Source organism: Trichechus manatus, unplaced genomic scaffold (assembly GCF_000243295.1).
Source record: "Trichechus manatus latirostris isolate Lorelei unplaced genomic scaffold, TriManLat1.0 scaffold00176, whole genome shotgun sequence".
Classification (NCBI taxonomy): domain Eukaryota; kingdom Metazoa; phylum Chordata; class Mammalia; order Sirenia; family Trichechidae; genus Trichechus; species Trichechus manatus.
In genome coordinates, this window is record NW_004444112.1 from 2,279,590 (window position 1) to 2,304,147 (window position 24,558).

General features: G+C 47.1%; 1 protein-coding gene across 1 annotated transcript in view; it reads right to left on the reverse strand.

Moving 5' to 3' along the window:
- PARD6G (par-6 family cell polarity regulator gamma) overlaps positions 1-24,558 on the reverse strand; it is a 64,204-nt gene that overhangs the window by 1,872 nt on the left and 37,774 nt on the right. The gene's annotated exons all lie outside the window — the stretch shown is intronic.

Consider the following 24,558-nt stretch of genomic DNA (forward strand, 5'->3'; position numbering starts at 1 on the left):
CACCAACCTTTGGGTTAGCAGCTGAGCACTTAACCACTAATGCCACCAGGGTTCCTTGATTAAAGCTTCAGAGGCAGGAATAAGAGATTGCAATAAAGAGATTAACAGCAGACTGACGGTCGCATGTGACTCAGGAGTTCCGGCACCAACTCCGCGACCCAAAGAGGAGGAGATGGACTTCAGTCCCGACAGGAAGCTGAAATAGAGGACGTCTTGAGATTTTACCCAATCAATTTCTTAAAAGTGATTTCCCTACATATTTCTTTCAAGTGTAAAGTAGAGATGTGGTTCTCTTCTAGGTTAATCACAAATGAGAAGAGTCCTTTCCTAATTTCTTCTTTTCCTCCTATCTGCAAGCACCATGAATTGTAAAGTGTTCGCTAACTAGTAACTCAGTGTAACTGTAAGATGTTTCTCAGTACTCCCTGTGGAATGTGAGTCATTCCTACAGATGTCTGGTTGTTGTTGGTTGCTGATGAGCTGATTGCAACTCATGGCAACCCCATGTATCACAGAATAGAGCTGCTTCATAGGGTTTTTCTGGCTGTAATCTTAAAGCAGATTGACAGGGTTTTTCTTCTGCAGTACCACTGGGTGGGTAAAAAACCACCAACCTTCAGGTTTAGGTGCGTTATCTGAACCAGGCACTGGGTGGGTTCAGTGAGGAGAGCTCAGATGCCCAGGACCAAGAAGGGATACCCAGGGCCCACACCCCAGTGAACCGTGATGAAGGTGTGCAGACACACACCTCCTCCATTCCTGCAGTGGAAACAACTTGCCTCCTCTCCAGGGCACCTGCTTGGAGCCCCTCAAGCGCCTCTCTGTCCGTCCTCTGCTTGCTAGGGACATGTGGAGAAATGTATTCCTCCTTTATGTGTCCTTTTGCCTTGGTTCATTGGAAAAACAGCTTGTGAGTTTTTTTTTTCCCTCTTAACCCCTGAAGAGTTACCTTTGCCCTAGTTCTTTGGAGAAACAACTTGGGTGGGGAAGCTCCCAGGTTGTTTTCTACCCCAGAGGGTTTGTTACTTTTGCCAAGGGGCTTTCCTAGGTTGGTTGACATTTCCTGGGTAAGATGTAAACAACTTGATAGTTTGATACTTTTGCCTGGTAATTAAGAGCAGCATTGATTGACATCTCATAGATAATTGAGGATTGGTTAAACTCTAGTCTGGTGAGGGAGACCACACCTTGTAACTGACAAGGACCCAGATATATAAATGGCTGAAATGCAGAAGTTTTCAGTGGCTTCCTGGCTAAGAGTTGGGCTCGCAAAGAAAGCAAGCCAGGTGGGAGCTGCGTGGTCCTAAAGCTGCTACACTGTCTGTGAGCTGTGCCAGTTAGTGGTGGAGGGGCTGATGATGGAAAGGCTTGATGGTAGAGCACAACTAAAAGATAGCTTAATGACAGAGGCCAGATGGCAGAGAGCTGCTGCTAGGAGAGCTAGTGGGCTGCTACACTGGCTATGAACTGGGCCAGAGAGGCCAATGGCAGGAAACCTGACGATGGAGAGTCCTGCATAGCAGAGAAGGCAGCTGCCTGGCAGAGAAGCATCTGCTTAGCGGAGAAACCATGCCTGCTGATCACTGGGGTGCTTCTGACACACATCCCGAGTTGTTCCTGTTATTTCCAAGTTGATCCTAATCGCAAGTTACAGCCTGTTACTTCCTTAATAAACTGCATAACTGTGAGTATGGTTTTATTAGTTTTGTGCGGCTGTTGCAACAAATTATCAAATCCTGCAGAGAAGTCAGAGGAGGGGGGGAGCAGCTTGTGTCAGAAATTATGGAGGAGTGGGCAGGCGGAGATATACCTGACCTCCACCTTATAGGAACTAGCTTTGTGCGGATCCTGATTCTTATCCTCGTGAATTTAGACGATTCCTTACGATCATGCATTACAGGATGCAACCCAGTGAGAGAGGAGCTCAGGGCATCACACAGAAAGCTCTGCTCTGTATCTCCTCTCAAATATGAATACCGGCATGCGGCTTTCTCAGCCAAAAATTCCCAACTGTCTTAAAAAAAACGTGTTCAAATGCCCCATTCCTAAGATTCTGACTCTGGTTTCTAAGATATGTTTTTACAATAATAAAAACTGTCACAGCTTCTTTGTGAGGCAATATTTTAAATTTTACGTTTTCCACAAAGAAGACAATTAAGGGAGTTACATGTTTAGGCAAATGCCCACCCACTCTCTCTCTACATCCTGTTAAATATTTTCACTATATTCAAATATTTTCTTCTCCCACTTCTGTTTCAACAGGGTCAGAAATAAAAGTCTGTCCCTATAAAACTGTGATGATTATAAGTTTTCACACTAAAGATAATTCTAAGAAATATTTTCTTACAAAATAATCCTCTAATGTTATGTGAATATTAGCACATCTGTGCTTGAAATGGGTTAAAGCTCTTCCACCTTCTGACAAAGCCTTGTCATCCAAGAGTAGGGCTGTGAATTCACAGAATCTGCCTCTCATGGTTTCCGTGCTGTTGTCCCTGACAGAAGAACCTTCTGACTGGACTTGCACAAAGGGAGGAACAGAGTTTCAAACCAGTCAGTCATGGCTGACAAAGCAAAATCGTAACAGACCCAAATTTTTAAAATTTGAGTGAACCAGAATGATAAGCAGAACAGGAAAAATTATACGTTGAAGCTTGGGAATGGGACACTCAGAAGAAGCATAGTGAGCCCTTTCAGGAGCCTGATGCAGGGGATTGGATTATTGGCAGGACTGCGGAGAACAACATACATTTAAAGCAGCATGGTATTGGTCGCCATCTTTGAGCAGGTCACGCTGTTTCCTGCTCTGCCTGTCAAGAGATGTGGTTGCTATGCAATGCACACACTGTCTTTGTTTTCTAAGAGGGAGATTAAGTTTCTAGCAAGGCTTCAACCTGTTAATTTTTCCCATTCTGGTTATCATTCTGGTTCGCCTACATTTTAAAAATTTGAGTCTGTTCTGATTTCACTTTGTGGGCCATGACTGAACTGGGAAGAAACCATGTGAAGCTCTGGGGAGGAAGATGTCAATATAGAAGGGTGAGGGCAGCCGCCTGCTGCATAAGGAAAGTGGCCGTGAGGGCAGGGGTGGGGTGTGAGTGTGTAGCCAGTAAAGATGTGGGGGTGGGGGCTGTGAAGATGGCGGGGGTGGTGTGTGTGGACAGGGTACCGTGAGGATAGAGGGGGGCATGTGAACAGGGGCATGAGGAAGAACAGCTGTGAGAACGGGATGGGGGCGCTGTGAGGATGGGGAAAGCCATGAGGACGGGGGGGCTCTGTGGATTGGGTGTCATGAGGATGGGGGAACCGTGAGGACAGGCCGTGAGGATGGGGGGAGCTCTGAGGACACACAGACTGAATATGGTCCAAGAAGAGGCTGGGTGACGACTGCTACTTTGGGGGAAAGGTCCTTTCTCATTTTCCATCAGCCATCCTGATGAGAACCAGACATGCAAAAAGGCTCCATCTCCCAGCATAGTTGCAGGTCACAGGTGAAAAATCCAGAGAAGCCAGCTCCCCTGGGGCCATCTGGAGTGACCGATGAAATCATGGAGGTCTCCAGGCCAGCGTCCACCTTCCCAGTGGCTGAAACTGTGCTTCCTCTTGGCGGGGAAGCCGGGCTGATTCTGGCATGAGTTTGAAGCTATGCCGCTGTGGGAAACACCTTGATACCCTTGGCCTCGCCATCTGGGGGCCGCACCCACTGTGTCAGGCAGCTAAAACCCAGAGTGATTTCAGACCATGCTGTCCTGGGAGCTGCTGCTCCACCTGCCCACACAGACAAACTGTTCCTAAGCAGCCTGGGAGCTTGGCTGCTCAGGATGCCTGTGATGGGGCCTGCAGGGAGGGTGGGGTGTCCTGTGGCCAGGGCCACCACTGTGGCAACAACTGGAAGCATTTAATGAATTCCCACTGGCTAACACTGATCTTTTGGGAAGAAATTTTACCACAGTCATCGAGATGGTGAGAAATTATATAGTCATCTACGAATCCCTCACGAAAATGTTAAAAACATTTTTGGCCATGAAAGATCCAACAAAGGTCTAACCTCTGAAATCTATAGGAAAATCCAATACCTCCACAAGAGAAAGAATCCAGTTAAAAAATGAGCAAAGGATATGAACAGACACTTCACCAAAGAAGACATTTGAGCAGCTAACAGACATATGAGAAAATGCTCGCAATCACTAGCCATTAGAGAAATGCAAATCAAAACTACAATGAGATACTATCTCACCCTAACATAACTGGCACAAATCAAAAAAACAGAAAATAACAAATGTTGGAGAGGCTGTGAGGAGATTGGATACTCTTATGCACTGCTGGTGGGAATGCAAAATGGTACAACTGTTTTGGAAAATGACACGGCACTTCCTTAAAAAGCTAGAAATAGAAATAGCATACAATCCAGCAATCTCACTCACAGGAATATATCCGAGAAAAATAAGAGCCATCACATGATGGACATATGCACACCCATGTTCGTTGCAGCATTATACATAATAGCAAAAAGATGGAAACAACCTAAGTGCCTATCAACAGATGAATGGATAAACTATAGTACATACACACAGTGGGATACTACGCAATGAAAAAGAACAATGATGAACCTGTGAAACATCTCACAATATGGATGAATCTGGAGGGCATTATGCTGAGTGAAATAAGTCAATCACAAAAGGACAAATACTGTATGTATGAAACCACTAGTATAAAAACTCATGAAAACGTTTACACACACAAAGAAACAATCTCTGATGGTTACGAGGGAGAGGAGGGATGGGAAGGGAAAAACACTAATAGACAACAGATAAGTGGTAACTTTGGTGAAGGGTAAGACAGTACACAACACTGGGGAAGCCAGCACAACTTTACCATGGCAAGGTCATGGAAGCTCCACAGATACATCCAAACTCCCTGAGGAACCGAATTACTGGGCTGAGGGCTGGGGACCATGGTCTTTGGGGACATCTAGCTCAACTGGCATAACACAGTTTATAAGGAAAATGTTCTACATCCTACTTTGGTAAGTAGTGTCTGGGGTCTTAAAAGCTTGTGAGTGGCCATCTAAGATTCTCCACTGGTCCCACCCTGGAGCAAGGGAAAATGAAGAAAACCAAAGACACAAGGGAAAGATTAGTCCAAAGGACTAATGGACCACAAGTACCACAGCCTCCACCAGACTGACTCCAGCACAACTAGATGGTGCCTGGCTACCACCACCAACTGCTCTGACAGGGATCACAACAGAGGGTCCCGGACAGAGCTGCAGAAAAATACAGAACAAAATTCTAACTCACAAAAAGAGACCAGACTTACTGGTCTGACAGACTGGAGAAACCCCGAGAGTATGGCCCCCGACACCCTTTAACTCAGTACTGAAGTCACTCCTGAGGTTCACCCTTCAGCCAAAGATTAGCCAGGCCCATAAAACAAGACTAAATGGGCACATCAACCCAGGGAGAAGGATGAGAAGGCAGGAGGGGACAGGAAAGCTGATAATGGGGAACCCAAGGTCGAGAAGGGGAAAGTGTTGACATGTTGTGGGGTTGGCAACCAATGTCACGAAACAACATGTGTATTATTTGTTTAATGAGAGACTAATTTGCTCTGTAAACCTTCATCCTAAAGCACAATAAAAAACGTAAAAAAATGTATTTAATATGGCATTGATACAAAAAAAATATGGTTGGTGCAAATGGTTAATGCACTCGGCTAACCAAAATGTTGGAGATTTGAGCCTACCCAGAGGCACCTTGGAAGAAAGTCCTGGTGATCTAATTCTGAAAGATCAGCCTTTGAAAACTCTACGGAGCACAGTTCTACTCTGACATACATGGGGGCACCGTGAATTGGAATCAACTCGATGGCAGCTGGTAGAGATGACAAGAACATTATGACAAAAATAAAAACTGCTTAAGGCAGTGATCCAATCTACTCACCATTCTAAATGTCTCAAACATGCAATGACTTAGAAGCATGCCACCTAACACTGCATTGCTCATATTCTTTGTCCCCAAGAACCAACCAGGTCAAGTTCCTAATTGTCCTAGTCTGGCGTGGAAACTGCCGTCATCAGGAGTACTCAAGTGCCCCAAGGTAGAGGAGGGACAGGGTGAGAAACAGAAAAGTAGTCTCCAATTAACACACCCTTTCGTTCCACCAAAGGAAACCCCAGCTGAGGCCTGTGCACACAGTAAACAAATTTCAAAATGGCAGACGTTAAGTCCTTCCTTATCGGCAATTACTTTAATGTAAATAGATTGAACTCATCAACCGAAACTTAGAGACTGGCAGAATGGATAAGAAAGCATGATCCAACTGTGTCTCATCTACAAGAGACCCATTTTAGGTCCAAAGACAATGGTAGACTGAAGATGAAAGGATAGAAAAAAATATTCCATGCGAACAGTAGTCAAAAGAGCAGGGGTGGCTATATTAATATCAAGCAAAATACACTTTAAGTCAAAACTTAAAACAGAAGGACATTATATAATGATGAAAGGAGCAATTCATCAAAAAGATACATTATACATACACCTAACAGAGCCCCAAAATATATTAAATATTGACAGAATTGTAACGAGAAATAGACAGTTCTACAATAATAGTTGGGAGACTTCAATGCAACACTTTCAATAATGGATGGAACATGTAGACAGATCAAGAAGGAAACAGAGAACTTGAACAATACTATAAATGAACTAGACCCAACAGACATATAGAGAACACTCCACCCAGCAACAGCAGAATACACATTCTTCTCCAATGCATGTGGATCATTCTCCAGGATAGACAATATAAGTCACAAAACAAATGGCAATACATTTAAATAGGCTGAAATCATACAAAGCATCTACAAACACAATGAAATAAAACTAGAAATCAATCACAGAAGGAAATTTGGGAAATTCACAAATCTGTGGAAACACACTGCTAAATAAACTGTTAAAGACGCAATCACAAGGGAAATTAGAAAATACTTAGGAATGAAAACGAAAACACAACATACCAAAATCTATTGGATATAGCAAAGCAGTACTTAGAGGGAAATTTATAGCTGTAAAACACATGTTAAAAAAGAAGATCTCAAACCAATAGCTCAGTTTTACACCTCGAAGAACTATAAAAAGAGTAAACTAAGCCCAAAGCTAGCAGAAGGAAAGAAATAATAAAGATTAGAGTAGAGATAGGATCTACAGATTCAATGTAATCCCTATCAAAATTCCAACTCCCTTTTTTTTTTCAGAAATGGAAAAGCTGATCTTCAAATTTATATGGAACTACAAGGAGCCCTGAAGTGACAAAACAATCTTAAAAAAGAAGAACAAAGTAGGAGGATTCATACTTCTCAATTTCAAAACATAAAGCTGCAGTAATCAAAGTATGTGGTACTGGTGTAAGGACAGGTATACTGTTGTTAGGTGCCATGGAGTCGGTTCTGACTCATAGCGACCCTATGTACAACAGAATGAAACACTGTCTGGTCCTGCACCATCCTCACAATCACTGTTACACTTGAGCCCACTGCTGCAGTCACTGTGTAAGTCCATCCAGTTGAGGGTCATCCTCTTTTTCGCTGACCCTCTACTTTACCAAGCATCATGTCCTTCTCCAAGGACTGGCCCCTCCTGATAACACGTCCAAAGTATGTGAGATGAAGTCTCTCCAAACTCGCTTCCAAGGAGCACTCTGGCTGTATTTCTTCCAAGACACGCTTGTTCTTCTGGCAGTCCATGGTATATTCAATATTCTTTTATAACACCTTAATTCAAAGGCATCAATTCTTCTGTGACCTTCCTTGTTAATTGTTCAGCTTTCGCATGCATATGAGGTGCACCTCAGTCCTTAAAGTGACATCTTTGCATTTTAACACTTCAAAGAGGTCTTTTGTAGCAGATATGCCCAATGTAATGCGCCGTTTGATTTCCTAACTGCTGCTCCCATGGGTGTTGGTTGTGGATCCAAGTAAAATGAAATCGCTAACAACATCAATCTTTTCTCCATTGCTTATTGGTCCAGTTGTGAGCATTTTTGTTTTCTTTATGGTGAGGTGTAATCCATAGTGAAGGCTGTATCATACATACTTCGTACATTTCACATTCCGATTATTAATGGATGTTTGCAGCTGTTTCTTCTCATTTTGAGTTGTACCACATCAGCAATGAAGGTCCTGAAAGCTTGACTCCAGCCGTATCATTAAGGTTGACTCTACTTTGAGGAGGCAGCAGCTCTTCCCCATTTTGAGTGCCTTCCAACCTGACTGGCTCATCTTCTGGCGCTATATCAGAAAATGTTCTGCTGATATTCATAAGGTTTTCACTGGCCAATTTTTTTAGAAGTAGATTGCAAGGTCCTTATTCCTAGTCTGTCCCAGTGTGGAAACTCCACTGTCTACCATGAATGAGCCTGCTAGTATTTGAAATACCAGTGGCATAGCTTCCAGCATCATAGCAACCTGCAAGCCACCCCGGTATGACAAACTGACAGACGACTGGTGCATACACAAAACAAACTATTCCCTTAGACTGACTAAACATTTTCTTTAACGGTTAAAATGTAATAGAGCTAGCAAGAAGAAGTATTGTTCCTCACTAACGCTAGGTTCCCTCCCGGGCCGCCCTCCTCAGCCTAGGCAGGGTCAGCCCGGTCAGCTCGCCCGGCCCCTCAAGACCTGGGTGCAGGCGCGGGTGTCAGTGTGTTCAGTGTCTTCGGCACAGGGGGGAACGCACACTGTGGGCTTGGCGGGCACGTGAGGTTTGACCCCAGGCCGGTCACTCGCTCATTCCGCAGGCCCGCCCACAGCTCGGCCACACTAGTGACCAAACAAACAAAACTTCTGCTTCAGGGAGCTTGGGTCTGGTGTGGGAGGCAGAAATTCCACTGAAGTGTCACAGGGATCTCAGAGTGTGTAGGGGTGCCACGAAGGGCACATTCCAGGCCCTAAGGGTGACGGGCAGCAGCAGTCTTGGGAGAAGAATCCACCAGCCTTGGCAGCACCAAGAAACTGAAAATCCCGATATCAGTGTTTCCATGCATGCAGCCGGTACAACCGGAAAGGTATTTTCCCTTTTTAATAACTGTGACAGTCGTGGGAAATCAGGGAGGAAGGGGTCTACAGGAGGGGAGACAGACAGCTCGCTGCTCTGGGGAGCCAGACACCACTCTCTCATCCTGCCCAAATCAGTCACTAGCCACACAGCTCGCAGCACCCACATCCACTGCCTCCCTCTCCCACACTGGAGACCCTGCTTAGAACCCTCCACTCAACCCTCAGGAAAGAGATCAACAGTCCGAACAAGGCCTCCTCGAGGCTTAGCCCTCTCACCTCTGCCGTCGACTGCTGCTGCCTCTGTCCAGAGCACCAACCCCCCAACCTTAAGAGGTACCCTTTATCAGACTTTCCTGCCCACCACCTGCACCCCCTGCAATGGGCTCGGGCTTTGGGCTCTGACCACAGGACCCATCTCGTGTAGGACAAGGAACTACCCGAGATCTTGGCTCGCCTTTGAGCCCCAGGCCAAGCTCAGTGCCTGGTACACAGCAAGCACTCACACGTGACTGGACTGGATGAAACCGAGTCAGTTCTGACCTGAGAAAGGCTTCCTGGGGTCCTCACCAGCAGAGGCACCGAGCTGTCAGAACAACGGCAAATGCTCTGCCCTCCGCGTCAGCAGCAGATCAAGGGTCACTTCGTCTAAGGGCTCCAGGCATCGGGTTAGATTCTCCGCGAGGCCAAGATGCTTCAAGAGAGCAGCTCAGACCCAGAGAAGCCCCCAGAATAGTCTGTGGTCCCGGCCTGCTGGAGGGCTCAGATGCTGGCCTGTTCTAAGATTCAGTAGCCCACTGCACTTGACAGGAAGGCAGGCAGAGCTGCAGATGCACCCTGGACACGCTGCCAGCCTGGCTAAGGCATCTCTTCTGGGGACCATTTTTCCAGAACCCACAGCTCGCCCAAGCAGCCCCCTGCTTCACCCCTCTGAAGACATGAAGTCCTCCCTTGGACCCCTACTTTCTTTCCCTTCCTTGAAACCTATTTTCTTTTTAACTGAGAGTCTAGCTTTCCCACACTGAATTGTCTCATCCACCCAGGTCCACAAGAGTCCTTAAACTCAGCCCCTCCTGGCAAAGTCGCCCTCAGACTGTCCTCATGTGCCACCCACCACCAGTGTCACCCAAGTTCTCAGAAGCAGGTTTGCCCAGCAGGGACACCCGAGGTGCTGGGCACAGAGCTTGGGCCCCCCGGGAAATGGAGAATGGGCGCCCCTTGTCAGCAGAGCCTCCCAGAACATTCCAGAAACAGTCTTCTGAGCAAAGGTGGAACCCAAGGACACTGAGACCCTTCCCCTCTCCAATACTGAGGTGACAACCTGGGGTGCTTGTTCACATGTCTCGGTGGGGACAGTCAGGAGGAACCCAGGGCTGAAGGGCGGCCCATGTTTGAGGGCTGAGCCCAGGCCCCACGCAGTATGCCCCTCCCCCCCATCTTCTCCCCTCTCTGTGGTCGCAGCCCTTCACTGCTGGGCCCCTACTTCACTCGCTCAGCACTGCGGCAGCTCAGCGGGGTCACACCGATTGCTCTACTAGGGGCACAAGGACCAGCGACGGGGCTGAGCTCAGGTATGTGACCATGGCCCAGTCTCGCCTAACATGCATTGGCAGCACCCCAACTCACGGCAAGTGTTGGGGTCCCACCCACAATGCGCCAAGTTCTCAAGTATGCCTGTGCACCCTTTGTCCTGCACTTGGCGGCCTCAGGAGCAGTGTATCAACTGGGAATGCAGCGCCCTTGACCAGCACTGCCACTGTCTCAGGCCTGGTCACCACCCAGAACGGGAGGCAGGGGGAAGGTGGGGACTGCCAGCCTGGGACACACTGCTTGCCCTCCCCCACCCAGACACCAGGCACCCCGGTCCCTTCTCACCTGTCGTGCCTGACTGCCCCAGTGATGCCAGCCGCAGGGATGCAGGCATGGAAGGGGACGCCTGCTCACTCCAGGTTGCCTAGATGGCTCAGTTGGGGAAGTTCTAAGTGATGGATACCCTCTTGTCCCCCTTGAGGGTGCCGGGCCGCAGCACCCGACCCCTCCTGAAGAATCAACCCCCAGGGCCTATACCTCATCATCCCCTTCCCTCTCCTGCCCACCCTACCCTTGACCCCTGCTCCCTGCCTCCAAAATCCGTGCTTTCTCTGACCCCAGCTCACTATGCCCCTTGTTCTAAACCAGTCTCTTTTAAAGTGAGAGAAAAGGCTTCTTTCCCTCCCAGGATCATGGGAAGGACTAAGTCCAAAAACCAAACCCATTGCTGTGGAGTCAATTCTAACTCATACTGACCCTACAGGACAGAGTAGAACTGCCCTTGAGGGTTTCCAATGCTGTAATCTTTACATGGGTTTCCAGTCGGAAGCAGACTGCCACATCTTTCTCCCACAGAGCAGCTGGTGGGTTCAAACCTCCAACCTTTCAGTTAGCAGCTGTCTCCGAGCACTTAACCACTGCCACCAGGGCTCCTGAGGACGAAGTAGCGAATTTCAAAGCGTCCTGAGACAGTGAGACCTTACTAACCAGCCAAACAATTCCAGGACCAGAAAATGGATCCACCACCTTGACCATCGGGGAGAATCCCTGGGCCAAACAGCGGGGCCTTCAGTACTTGCAAGCAAAGCAAAATGGCTGTTGACCTAATAGTTCAAAAAAAAAAGAAGATAGGAAGAGAGAAAATATTTCTCATTCCCTGCAGTGAAGTCAGAATGACAGACACAGGAAGGCCAGAAACAGCCACACAGGGTACTTTAACACCCCATCAGCACAGCCAAGTTAAAGCACCTCTTCCAGTCTCAGCTTGTCTAAGAATAGTTAAGACCAAATACCTTCCCTCCCATAATTAAACAAACATGCAGACACATACAAAAAATATTCCAGAAGAACTACACCAGTTGATTAAAAAACAAGTCAGAACACGATTTTATTCTTAGAGACCAGAACCGTGGACATGTTTTTAGGTTCCTCCCCTGCCCAACACGTTGAAAACAAAATTCATCACATTTTAAGAAAAGAATCCGAAGACTCACCGGCAGTTTTATCTTTCTCGCCAAACTTCAGTCTGGAAACCTTAAGACCTGTCTCCTTGCTCTTTTTTCCCTGACTCTTCAGTCCGTAAGAGCTCAAACCACAATGATAAAAGGTGTAACGTCCCCATGTTACAGTGCGCCTCCCCGCGTCACAGTGCCTCTCTACGCATTACAGTGTCCCCCTCCCTGCATCACAGTGCGGTGGCCCCAAATCCCACTAGGGCCGCTTCTCCGGGGGTGGCGCGCAGGGTCTGACCAAGGCGAGGCCCTTCTCTGTGACTGCGACGTGTTGGGCCCTGTGCGCCCCAAAAAGGGCCGGGACTTCAGGGTCAAAAGGAAGGCTGTAAAGAGCACTTTTCAGAACCGACCGAAAGCGGCAGAAAATTCAGAATAAGCCGCAGCGGCAAGTCTGTCGGGGTCTCTCGGCTGTGAGAAGCTCAAACAATTAAGGATTCACGCTCGGCGGCTCCAGCCAGGCCCGCCAGGCCCGTTAGCACAAAACCTCTCCCCGCGGCCCGCCCAGAGCGCTCCCGACCCGGGTCCCGCGCTGGCGGAGCCACAGGGCGCCGCTTCGCCCAGAGCCGGGAGGGCAAGACCTCAGGCCTGCGCGTCACGTCCACCTCGCCCTCTCCAGCCAACTTTCTGGGAAGGGTCTGGTCCGCGGCTGCGTGGGGTGCGGCGTCGCACGGATTGCACGGGACACGGCAGGACACGCGGTGGGGTGGAGGATCTGCCGGGGCGCTCAGCCCGCTCCCAACACCGGCTTCAGCCCCTCCACCGCCTGCGACAGGGGCATGCAACACTAACACGCGTCCTGGGAAAGTTAAAGTTCTCCTGTCGATTATCCTCATCAGGGAGGGAGCTGCGACCTCACATACCCCACCTGCAGGAGGTGTCAAGTGAGCGCAGGGAAGAAGCAGAACCCACTGGGGGCTCGGCGGACTGACTCTCCTCCTGGTCAGTTAACAGGAGCCTGTCCATCCATATATGTGTGAGCTTGGTGGCCGTCCATGTGAGTGTGAGCTTGCTGGCTCAGACCTGGGCATGAGAAGCCTTCTGAGGAACACAGCCATTGCCAGCAAGGCTCAGCTGGTGCCAAGTCACCCGCCCACCTTCTCGAGTTCTTGGGTGCTGAGGACAGTTAGCTGAGCATCTTCTAGGTGCTGAATTCATGGAAGGAATGCAGAAGAAGGAATGTGGGCACTGATTCCTCGCCAGGAAACAGAAAGGGCCGGAAATGGGCAGGGGTTTCTGGGCGGAGGGGCCATGGGGGAAAAACGCAGGATGGCAGGAGGGACCCTTCGGAAAGACTTAGCCCCGGGAGGCCAGGCCCTTGGTCTTCAAAGACTTAGAGGAATCAGGAGGCAGATCCCAGGTCCCTGGAGGTGACTCTCCTAGGGAGAGGGGTGGGGTCCCTGCACAGTCTGCTCATAGGCTTGCCAGGGAGCTGTTGTGAAGATCCCAGACTCAGACCTAGGGAAAGAGGAACAGCAAGAGACAGAGAACAGAGCAGGGCACATACTTGGGGGTGGTGGTGAGGACAGGTCTTGGGAGGGCCATCGTTTGGGGAAACTTTAATTCATAAACTCTGGGCTGAGCGCAGGACTCTGGCCCATTCTCTCACAATGCACTTTACAAAATCCCCTGGATGGCCTGACAGTTGCCAAGAACGACTTGTCTCCATTATGACTTTCTCCTGACCTGAGGGGGTGGGTAGGCCGTGGGAGGGGTGCCCACCTTCCAGCAGTCCATGCCCAGGCCAGGCTCTGCTTCTTGGGGGGAACCAGGGGGTCCTCCCAGCTGCAGCAGCCTCTCACTGTCGATTGCTGTGTCTGCCCCACCTCCCACGCAGGGTTACACACTCCAGGGGTGCCAGAAGGCCTGTTTGAGAGCAAGTGAAAACGATGGAATCCTTGGATCCATGCTTTTTTTGTAAATTTTATCATTAAAAATTTTCATTCTTTAATTATTGTTAGGTGCCATCGAGTTGGTTCCGACTCATAGCAACCCTATGTACAACAGAATGAAACACTGCCCGGTCCCATGCCATCCTCACAATCGTTGTTATGCTTGAGCCCATTGTTGTAGCCACTGTGTCAATCCATCTTGTAGAGGTTCTTCCTCTTTTTTTGCTGACCCTCTACCAAGAATGATGTCCTTCTCCAGGGAGTGATCCCTCCTGATAACACGTCCAAAGTAGGTGAGACAAGTCTCGCCATCCTTGCTTCTAAGGAGCATTCTAGCTGTATTTCTTCCAAGACAGATTTGTTCATTCTTTTGGCAATCCATGGTATATTCAATATTCTTCGCCAACACCATAATTCAAAGGCGTCAATTCTTCTTCGGTCTTCCTTATTCATTGTCCAGCTTTTGCATGCATAAGAGGTGACTGAAAACACCATGGTTTGGGTCAGGTGCACCTTAGTCGTCAAGTGACATCTTCGCTTCTTAACACTATAAAGAGGTCTTTTGCAGCAGATTTGCCCAATGCAATGCCTCTCTTGATTCCTTGACTGCTGCTTCCATGGATGTTGATCGTGGATCCAGGTAGAATGAAATCCTTGACAACTTCAATCTTTTCTCCATTTTTCATGATGTTGCTTATTATCAGGATTTTTGTTTTCTTTATGTTGTGGCGTAATCCATACTGAAGGCTGTGTCTTTGATTTTCATCAGTAAGTGCTTCAAGTCCTCTTCACTTTCAGCAAGTAAGGGTGTATCATCTGCATAACACAAGTTGTTAATGAATCTTCCTCCAATCCGGATGCCAGTCTTCTTCATATAGTCCACCTTCTCAGATTATTTGCTCAGCATACAGACTAAGTATGGTGAGAGGACACAACCATGACACACACCTTTCCTGACTTTAAACCACGAAGTTGGTTCAAACGACTGCCTCTTGATCTATGTACAGGTTCCTCATGAGCACAAGTAAGTGTTCTGGAATTCCCATTCTTCGCAATGTTATCCATAATTTGTTATGATCCACACAGTCAAATGCCTTTGCATAGTCAACAAAACACAGGTAAATATCTTTCTGGTATTCTCTGCTTTCAGCAAAGATCAATCTGACATCAGCAATGATATCCCTGGTTCCACATCTTCTTCTGAATCTCACTTGAATTTCTGGCAGTTCCCTGTCGATGTACTGCTGCAGCTGCTTTTGAATGATCTTCAGCAAAATTTTACTTGTGTGTGATATTAATGACATTGTTCGATAATTTCCACATTCTGTTGGATCACCTTTCTTTGGAATAGGCATAAATTAGTCGGTTGGCCAAGTAGCTGTCTTCCAAATTTCTTAGCATAGCTGAGTGAGCACTTCCAGTGCTGCATCCATTTGTCGAAACATCTCAGTTGGTATTGTGTCAATTCCTGGAGCCTTATTTTTTAATTATTAACTGTAATAATTATTTGCTACCCATCTCACATTGGATTTTGAACATGCCAGCATAAGAACCACTGCCCAGAACATATTTTATGTATCTGTGGCTCTCATTTCTGAAAAGCAGTGAGGTTACTGGTCTAGATGGAAAGGGACAACAATTCAGGTAAAGGATGGCTCAGTGGGGAGAGGCTGCAGCGCAGCATTTGTGGACTTGGTGTTTATAAACACCATACTAAACATGACCACATATACTATATTTGTATTATTACATATAGATGTATGTATGTAACATCTAATCTAATATATACATTGTATATGTGTAACATATAAAAATGTGAAAGTAGGAAGGACACAGGTGTGTTCATCCCAACATGCAGAGGCCAGAGCTAAAGAGAAGTGGCTCTGATCCAGTGTATGAAGAAAGACAGGGAAGGAAGGGAAGAGCCAACAACACATGTGCTTTCTCAAGAATTTATTTTTAGAGAAAAACCTCATTAATAAGATCACTAGTCCTTGACCCTCTTCCTCATTTCACTTTAAAACATATTGCTTCAAAATAAACTCTCCTTAAGTGAGCTTTCAGAGAGGCTGGGAACAGGGGTTGTGCTTAACCACAGGAGTTCTCTTTTGACAAAAGAAAAAACACAAAGTACTGGTTTTCATTGAAGTAGTAACTTTTAAAGAACATTTTATTTCCACTAATGTGGGAAAAAAGGAAGCCTTGAGCAGATAATTCCTAACCTACGTTAGGACCCTGCTTCTGGCGACACTGAGACAAACGAAGCCAAGCCAACCACGCAGGTGCCCCTGCCGGCCCCCTGCCCCACCCCCACTGAAGGTCAAGGGCAAGGGAACAGAGTCCCAATCCTGTTGGGGGGTAGGGCACCAGAAAGGAATTAGTAGAAGAGAGTTTAAATTTTCATTGGAAGCATTTAAAAAACATCTTGTTTTGGGTCCAGTTCTCTATTATACTCCCTCTATGAAAAACAAAATAAGGCCAAGTCATCATATTCACTATATAAAAAAATGGAGGAAAAAATTAAACAAACACAGCTGTAACTCCACTCCTAAGTTACCACTGTCAGCATTTTGGTATACCTTCTTCCAACAAACTAAAACAGTCTCAGGAACGAGACCTCCTGCAGGTCCCAGAGCCTCCCCCAGCTTGACCCCTCCTGTAGCTGCCCCTCCCGGGCCCACTGGCGGGTGGACTATCAGCGGGTGCTGAACTTCACAGAGGTGGGTGGATGTGGCCCGAGAGCATGACCTTTCTAGTAGGTCTCTCTACCCTCCCCAAGAAAATCTCCAGGACCCAGAGAACACAAGAGGAGACAGATGGTCCAGGCCCTGTCCCTGCCCTCGTGGGGTGAGCGGGGTGGGTCAGAGCACCGAGGCCCTCGCTCCCTGTGCGTGTCTTTTCCTTTAAGCCATTTTCATTGAGATAAAATTCAAATAATATAAAATTCACCATGTTAAACTGCATAATTCACTATTTAGTATATTCATAATGTTACGCAACCATCCCCCAAAACCAAACTCGTTGCCATTGAGTCAATTCCGACTCATAGCAACCCTACAGGAGAGAGTAGAACTGCCCCATAGGGTTTTCAAGGAGCAGCTGGTGCATCTGAATTGCTGACCTTTTGGTTAGCAGCCAAGCTCTTAACTACTGCACCACCAGGGCTCCATGCAACCATCACCACCATCTAATTCCAGAACATTTCCATCACCCCAAAAAGAAACCTTGTACTCCTACCCCTGCCCAGATCCTGGCAACAACAAATCTGTTTGTCTCCTTGGATTTGCCTGTTCTGGACATTTCAAATGAATTGAATCAGACAGTATGCGGTCATTTGTGTCTGGCTTCTTTTACTCAGCATAACGTTTTCGAGGTCCATCCATGTTGTGGCATGTATCAGAACATCATTCCTTTTTATTACCAAATAATATTCCATTGTATTGGTACATCACATTTTGTTTATCCATCATCTGTTGATGGACATTTGGGCTGTTTCCTCCTTTTGGCTATTGTGAATAATGCTGCTGTGAACATTCATGTACACGCTTCCATGAGGACATATCTTTTCAATTATTTTGGGTATATATCTAGGAGTCGAATTGCTGGGTCATAAGGTAGGTCTATACTTAACTTTTTGAGGAACTGCCAGTTTTCCATAGTGGCTGCACAATTTTACATTCCCATCAGCAACGGATGAGGGTTCCAATTTCAACACATTCCTGCCAACACTTGTTATTTTCTGTATTTCTTGTAATAGCCATCCTAAGAGTGTGAAGTGGTATCTCATTGTGGTTTTTGATTTGCATTTCCCTGATGGATAATGATGTTGGGCATCTTTTCATGTGTTTGTTGGTCATTTGTTTATCTTCTTTGGAGAAATATATATTCAAATCATTTGCCCATTTTTAATTGGGTTATTTGTCTTTTTATTATTTAGTTGTAAGAGTTCTTTATATATTCTAGATACAGGTCCCTTATCAGAGATATGATTTGCAAATATTTTCTCCCATTCCATGGTTTGTCTTTTCACATTTTTTTTTTAATTGTTGTAATTAAATGAAGTTTACATTTCAAGTTGGTCTCCCATACAAAAAAAAATTTTTTTTAACATACATTGTTATGAGACCCCAACCGCTCACCCCATTCTGCGACAGCACACTCCTCCCCTCTGCCCCTGATTCCGCATGAACATTCAACCAGCTCCTAACCCTCTCTGCCTTCCCCTCTCACCTCTGGACAGAAGCTGCCCCTTTGGTCTCTTATATCTACTTGTCTAAGAGGCACATTCTTCACAAGTATCACTTTATGTCCCACAGTCCAGTCCAATCCCTGTCTGAAGAGTTGGCCTCGGAAATTGTTTTAGTTCTGGGGTGACGGAGAGACCAGGGGCCATGCCTTCCGGGGCACCTCCAGTCTTAGTCAGGCCATTAAGTCTGGTCTTCTTACTAGAATTTGAGTTCTGCAACCCATCATTCTACTGCTCCATCAGGGACCCTCTGTTGTGTTCCCTGTCAGGACGTTCATTGGTGGTACCCGGGCACCATCTAGTTCTTCTGGTCTCAGCCTGATGAAGTCTCTGGTTTATGTGGCCCATTCTGTCTCTTGGGCCAATACTTTCCTTGTGTCTTTGGTGTTCTTCGTTCTCCTTTACTCCAAGTGGTTGGGACCAACTGATGCATCTTAGATGGCCGTTCTTTTCACTTTATTGATGGTGCCCTTGGAAGCACAAAAGTTAATTTTAATAAAGTCCAATTTGTCTATTTTTTTCTTTGGTTGCTTGTGCTTTTGGTGTCGTATTTAAGAAACCGCTGCCTAATCTAAGGTCATGTCCCTGTGTATTTCTAAGTAAAGTAGAAAACAACAGTAGCCGTTGCCCTAGTTTAAAAAAAATAGCAACACAAAACATAACTCAGTGCTGGGGGCCTGGGTTATGAGCGCTTCTCTGTCAACCCCGGAGAAGTGGTCCAGCCCTCAACACCAGGCGTAAATAGAGGTTGCCTGGAAGCAGGATGATGTAAAAATGAGCAAACTGGTTACCCTAAGCAGAAAGTCCTAACTGAAGAGATTAAGTACCATCATGTTTCAGCTGCCAGTTTCCCCGAGTTCACATGTGTACCATGCATACTAGGAAATGTGCTGCTTGGGCCACTGAGAGACTGTCACGGAGGAAAAGGAAAGACGTAGAACTGACTAGGGATGGAGGTGGGAAAGATGTAGAACTGACTAGGGGTGGGGGCGGGTGCTGCCAGTGAGACTCTAACCCGGCAGAAACCAGGAGCCTGCTTGGAAAGGGGCTGACACTGGGGCACCCACCAGAAAAGGGCAGAGGACGCACAAATTGATGTCAGTTTTTCTGTTAAACAGAGTTCCTACAAACCATGGATCTTTCCTGAAAACACCTCAAAGTAAAAATAAATACTTCCATTGCCTAAAGGAAGCCGTACCTACGCCTGGAGGTGAGTTGGCCAGGACCCCCTCAAAGCCCAGTGTGAAAATGCTGGGTACTTAGCTGTGCCCCGAGTGCTGGGCCCAAAACTCTCTACGAGGCTCAGCTCCTGGGGTCAAAAGTAGGTCAGGGATGCCCAAACGCTCTGCTTGTGGCTCCATGTTGTGGTGGAAACACAGTCTCCCAAGACAGGACAGCCAGGCTTCGAGTCCTGGTCCAATAATTCCAAAGCTGTCAGCCCTGGTGAGTCACTTACACTCCGAGCCCCCAGATTCATCATCTATAAAATAGGGGCAACAGTACCTTTCTCATAGGGCTCCTGAAAATCAACTGCAACAGCGATGGTAAAATATCAGCCCAGGGCCTGACACCTCATCCCTCTGCCTTTCACCTTTCACCCTTCCTCTCCAAGCCCAGGCTGGGGTGCTCTCAGGGCTTTGCCAGTTCCACCCTCCAAGCCTGCCATCCGTCCCAGGCCCGAGAACTAAGGATGACATGGGCCAGTAGCTGGCAGGCATCTCCTTCCTCTGACAGATGAGAAAAATGAGGCCTAGATGCCACACCCCACTGTGCCACTGGCTCGAGGTAACCCTTGAAAAGGCTCCTTTGCCAAAGTAAGAATGTTTGGATAGGGGTGCCTCACTCGCATCTCACTCCTGTGTTCATTCATCACTTGCTCATCCATTTGACCGACGGTTGCCCAGGTGCACCAGTGCTGGGGCTGGGCAGTGGACAGATGGGGCTGGTGGAAGAAATAAAACAGAAAGTGGATGCCCCATAATCCTGCCCCTCACAGTTCAGTGCACACTCCCCAGACTCTCTGGTACAACTAGAAGCATATTATGTACAGATAAGACATAAAATAACACATTAGTAATTGCCTGTTAGGGAACATACCGCACATACTGTTTTGCAACCTGCTCCTTTCACGCAACACACTGTGTGCACTTGCCGTACCTTTCTCCACCGTAGGACCTGCCTCTGTTTGCTCACTCAGCCCCGGCTGGTTGGCGCTGGGCTGTGGCCAAACGTCCACCCTCACACACAACACTGCAACGAACACCCACCTAGATGCACCGGTGAAGTCATTGCTGTCTGTTCCTGGAAGAGGAATTACTTCGTTGTAAGCCCTGGTGGCACAATGATTAAATGCTTGGCTGCTAACCAAAACCTGCAGTTCAAACCCACCTAGAGGCTCCATGGGAGAAAGACCTGGCAATCTGCTCCCATAAAAGTTACAGCCCAGGAAACCCTATAGGGCAGTTCTACTCTGTCACATGGGGCCACTATGAGTCAGAATCGACTCGACGGCACACAACAATAACAAGTTCACGTATGTCATGAGACTGGGAGCCCCTGCAGCAGCGTCTCAATGCCACCACCTCAATGTCCTCTGGGACCACACCCACACCCCACCACTCAAGCCAGAGGGCAGCACGTTGGGGAAGGGCAGGGGATGGGCGAGGGGTGCTGCATGTACTGAGCTGGAAGAGGCCATAGAAAGGCGAGGAGGGAGGGGCAGCAGAGGGCGGGGTGGGCGAGTGACCCTTCTTGAAATGGATGGAAATTACCTTTTACCTGGCAGGTATTAGTAACATAGAAAAGTGTGTTAAAGGGGAAGGAATAATGACTACAAGGACAGGTTAGAAACAGAAAGCAGAGCGGAAACATGACCAGTTTCAACGTATATGTGCCCGTGTTGTTTAAATCACGCTTTCCCTTAAGTGTCTGCCTGGAAGCGTCCAACTCGAGAAAGGGATGAGGTACCCCACATTTTAATTCTAAACTTATAGCATATAAACTTTTTTCAAAATCAGCATTATCTGATTTCAACTGCAGCTGCACTCCTGAGTAAGTGACAATTTAGGATGAGTGCCTCCTACGCCCTTCAAAATTAAAACAAACACAGAGCAAAACAAACACCTGATCTGGAGTCTCACGCCCACGCTTGACCTCAGCAGCAGTGGGACAAGGGAGTGGGGACAAGTGTTTCCGTGTGGGATGGGCAGGGAAAGAGGGAAGCTGCCCGCGCCCCTCCTAGAGAGCAGACCCAACCCGCCTGGCTCTGCACACTACATCGTCACAGGGCGGTGAGGAGCGGCTGTGGCCAGCCCTCAATGGTGACTGATGGGGAAATGCCCTCGGCTGCTAGAGTGGTGTGGTGTGGCAGATACCAGGCACAGGCCACAGGCAAAGCGCTAGTTATGTAAACAACCTTCCACAAGTCCTGAACAACAAACAGGAAATACACAGATACACACACTCACACAGACACATGCACTCACACACACTCACACTTGGACCCATATACTCAGACACACATTCACACACACTTGTGTACACACACACTCACTCTGACACACTCAGACACATACACTCATACATACATCACACACACTCAAACAGTCAAAAACACACAGACACACACTCTCAGAAACATTCACACACACTCGTACACACATACATATATTTGGACACACACAGACATACATTTACACATATTCTTGTACACACTCACACAAACACACTCGGACACAGACACACAGAGGTGAGGGGTAAAAGGGGTGGGTGGGTCTGCCTAGGGGCACTGAACTGAGTTCTGGGGGGCATGGGGGCACTGAACCGAATGCAGTGGGGTGTGAGAGGCACTGAGCTGTGCTCGGGGGTCTCCGTGGGCATGGAACCAAGCTCTGGGGCTGGCATTCGAGGCCACTGAGGTTCAGCCAGCCTCCCTCCCGCTCTCTCAGCGACCACCAGGCAGGTGGGGGAGATGGGAGCTCAATGCACAGCAGTTGTAGATGCAGACGGCCCCACACCAGTCCTCTCCTGGTCTGGATCCCCCCTTCACAGTGAGAGGCTCGGAACCACTCTTGGGAAGCGATTCCACCGACTGACACAAAGTAAACACGCCGCCTGTCCTCATGAAGGGCTGAGGAACCCATCTCCCCAGGTTTTGACACCTCAGCTCTGAATTCATTTTCAGTAACATCAGAAATGCCCACTAGACATTAATTCACACTTGGAGGAAATGTTTTTTTCATCGTGTCCTGAGAGTAAACATAAAAGTGTGTAAAAATAGCTTTCACATTAAAAAAGAACAGTGGACACGATGCTGGCTTCTATCACCCAGAACCGCCTGGTATCAACGGCCACACAGACACACACAGACACACACACACGTGCACAGTACCTTCCCTCGGCTATCTGGTTTGGATTATTTCTTAGAAAATGACAGCTTATTATTTGGGGCAGGACAAATGTTTCTGGAGATGTTTCTAATCCGATTTTACAGATTTATTTTTTTTAACTCTGCTAGTCAAAGGATCAACTTCCGCAAAACCAAACCCTCTTGCCTCTGAGTGACGCTACGCGTGCCAAAAAGCTGCAGGCAGATTCCTCCTCCCCACCTGCCTTCTCCTTCCCATGGAGTCTGCTTCACACGCCAGTTTAGCGGTGAAGCAGCAGACATTCAAAAACAAAGCCATTTGTGAGCTGGAGGATGTGAGCCGTGTTCTCACACTTTCTGCAGTAGGAGTAGGATCACCTGACTGCATTCCAGCATCTGCATGGACGCCGCGGAAGAAGTAGAGAGGATGGCAGACAGAAAGACGAGAGAGACTAACCGAGAAGGCGCAAAGGGAAAAAAGCCACATTCAGGCAAGGTGGGAAAATGCATCGATCTTCCCAAAGGCTCTTCTGAAAGTAAAAGCCTACCAGCATCATTCTTCTTCCTTTATAGCCAGACAGTTCACACTACCCTGTGGGCTTAAGGCAGAAGGTTCATAAGGGCGAACCCAGTCCAGTACACACCAGTCGAGATAGGCAGGTAACCCGGACCCTGGCTACCCCTCTACCACCTAGAATAAAGCCGGGGTTCACTGTTCCGGAACAGCAAGCCCCAGGCACCAGCGCCATACATGGACTTTGTATTTTCCAAACGCCTTCTGGTTAGGAGTCCTTCCATCGTTTGTCCTGGTCTCTGTGGTATGAATAACAACACTTCTCCACTGGGCGGGGACAGACCATCATTTGCTTCTGCAGACATTCCTCGGGCTCTCACACCCCACTGTTCTCCAGACCACGGAAGCATAAGTTTAGCAGAACCAGTCGTAATCATCTTTCTGTATCAAAAGTAGCCTTAATGATTTTGTATGCAACTTGTAAACAAAAAGGAATGGAAAATACAACAAAATAAAATACTCTAAATAAACTGTGGTATGAAGTTTAAATTCCCTAAGTCAGGAAATCAACTGAGATGCCCTCGTCTGCGTTTAGAGCTCACGGCACACAATGAAACCACATGTCCAGACAAAACCCAAAATTATAATTCCAACATCATGTGTGCAGTGGATGTTGACACTGCTAAAAGGGCTTTAACTCTTGTGCTTATTGACTTTCTTTTTATATAACAATGTTACTGGTCAAGTAGCTCTATTTTACTTGTTCTTTTAAATTCCCCAACAAGATGAAATTATGTGAAAAAGAAACACCAGGTCTTCAACCTGATAAAGGGCATCTATGGAAAACCCACAGCTAACATCAGACTCCATGGTGAAAGACTGGATGCTTTCCCCTTAAGACCAGGAACGAGACAAGGATGTCTGCTCTCACCACCGCTACTCAACATTGTACCAGAGGTTCTAGCCAGGGCAATTAGGCAAGAAAAATAAATAAAAGCCACCCAGGTTGGAAAGGAAGAAGTAAAACTATCTCTGTTTGCAGATGACATGTTCTTGCTTATAAAATATCCTAAGGAACCCACAAAAAAATGATTAAGATTAATAAACAAGTTCAGCAAGTTTGCAGAATATAAGATCAGTCTACAAAAATCAAATGTATTCTGTACACTAGCAACGAACAATCCAAAAAAAGAAATTAAGAAAACAATTCCATTTACAATAGCATCAAAAAGAATACTTTGGAATAAATTTAAAGAAAAGAAAACTCAAAACTTGTGCATAGAAAACTAAAGAACATTGTTGAAAGAAATTAAAGATCTAAATATAAAATTTCTATCAAAATTTCTATCTCAGCTGGCTTCAGCATAACGCTGATACCAAAACCAGGCAAAGACGTCACAAAAAAAGAAAATTACAGACCAATATCTCTCATGAATATAGATGCAGAAATTCT